At 33.3% G+C, this 2,082-nt stretch overlaps 1 protein-coding gene across 1 annotated transcript in view; it reads left to right on the top strand.

Moving 5' to 3' along the window:
* Positions 1–2,082, top strand: part of LOC117109858 (carbohydrate sulfotransferase 15-like) — an 8,249-nt gene that overhangs the window by 383 nt on the left and 5,784 nt on the right. The window lies entirely within an intron of this gene.

The following is a 2,082-nucleotide window of genomic DNA, read 5'->3' as shown; positions in this document are numbered from 1 at the left end:
ACTATAAAGAGTTAGGTACCAGTCAGTTCTATCAGATTGGGAGACCCTAACCTGTGGCGTATCGCAAGGTACTAAACTCGGTGAAATTGTTTTCCGGTCTGCTGTAGATGATGCCGTTGAAAACGCAGATTGTGAAAAGTGGAAATTTATCGATGACCTGTCTTTGGGGGAAGTAGTTGGTGTTAACGCCACTTCTTCCCTACAAAAAGATGATGATTTAGCACAATGGTCAACCATGAACAAATTCCAGTTGAATGCTTCTAAATGCAAACAACATGAATTTTGTTTCATAAAGTCTCCACTCAATTTACCTCCTTTAAAGATTAATGGCTGAGTCCTGAAAAAAGTAAGCACCGCTCAAATTCTGGGTGTTTTCATCCAGGACGATTTGAAATGTTATACCCAAGTTGATATAATCGTTTGCAAAGGTGGAAGACGTCTTCACATGCTCAGCCTTTTGAAACAGTACGGAGTACCATTTTGATGACCTTGTCCAAGTTTACACCACTTATGTTCGACCGATTTTTTAATATGCTATACCAGTATGGCATTCTGAGTAGAGCATGCAGAATGCCCGGTCAAGATTTTTCTGACTATAGTACTTCTTTAGACAATCTTAACATTACCCGTCTTGATGGACACATAGGCTTATGTCGCAAATTTTGCTTCAGACTGTTTAAATTCTGATAAATTTAGCAATTGGTTCACTAGAAACCATGATATAACCATGGAGGTACAGTCAATCTTAGGAAAATAAAACAATACTTAGAGCCTATTTGTAGAACTAAGGGATTTTGCAATAGCCCTAGGCTGTACCTTACACGCCTACTTAATGAAAGTAATTCAACTTAAACTGGTTTTTTTTATTTTGTAAATATAAGAAATTGAATACGGAATATGAATTGTATATATAAAACATTAATAAATAATTCTTGTAATATTTTAATTGATAAAATATAATTATTACTATTTTATTCTGTAATCACATATTTTATTTTATACATTTATTATTATATATTTTAACTTTATTTTACTGATCTAATTTTTATACAGTTTTTAATCTGAATTTGCAGTATGTGTTTTGTTAATCAATGTAATTAATCTTTTGAAGTTTTTATTTTTGTTGTATTATTGTATCATTTAATTCAGTCCTCGACTGCGATTTTGATACTGAATAAAATAAAATGAAATGAAATGAATATATATATATATATATATATATAAAGCTGTCTTCCGTCTGTCTCTTATACACATCTAGATGTGTATAAGAGACAGATATATATATCTGGTCAGGTGGCGCCAAATTGCGCTGCTGTGGCCTTCACAAGAGCACGCCATCTTCTTCTGTCTGGTGCCAAATGAATTGCACCATACATTCATTGTGTCGTAACTTTCTTTATGTCATCAATCCAAGATGTTGATGGACGTCCCCTTCCACGATAGCCTTCCACAGCTCCCTGAAGAATTTGCTTTTCAATTCCACTATCGTTCCTTACAATGTGACCAAAGTATCTTAGTTTTCTCTCAATATTGGTCTTCCTGACACTTAAGTATGAACCAATCTTGTCCAAAACCCAGATGTTTGTCTTCCTGTCGTCTTTCCAGGATACTCCCAAAAGCTCCTGTAGCACCACATCTCAAATTCTAATGTATAAATTTATATACATTTATACATTAGAAAATTAAGATTCCACGTTTAATATTTCAAACACTCATGTGTTCTTCCTCTTTACATAAAATTGCCTGATTTTTTTTGCTCAACGGTAATATTGATCACTCTTATCTTTTAATCATTATATATATATATATATATATATATATATATATATAATATTGAAGAAAGTTTATCTGGCCGAACGCCCTCTTGAGGCATAGCATTGTGTAATACAATGTTCCCGACGGGTAATAACGTAAATAATCTATGGAAGAAGGCAAGGTCCCAAAAAGATGAAATTCTTGTGGTGGGCATGCCTCAAAGGAAATAGAAGCCAATAAAGGAAAAAGAAAACCAAAATAAACAAATGCGTGAAAAACTAAACGGGAAATAAAAAAAACTTTACGAAGACAATGAAAACATTAGCC

Source organism: Anneissia japonica, unplaced genomic scaffold, assembly GCF_011630105.1.
Source record: "Anneissia japonica isolate Jap-2015-1 unplaced genomic scaffold, ASM1163010v1 scaffold585_len4108843_cov191, whole genome shotgun sequence".
Classification (NCBI taxonomy): domain Eukaryota; kingdom Metazoa; phylum Echinodermata; class Crinoidea; order Comatulida; family Comatulidae; genus Anneissia; species Anneissia japonica.
This window is presented reverse-complemented; position numbering and strand designations above follow the sequence as displayed.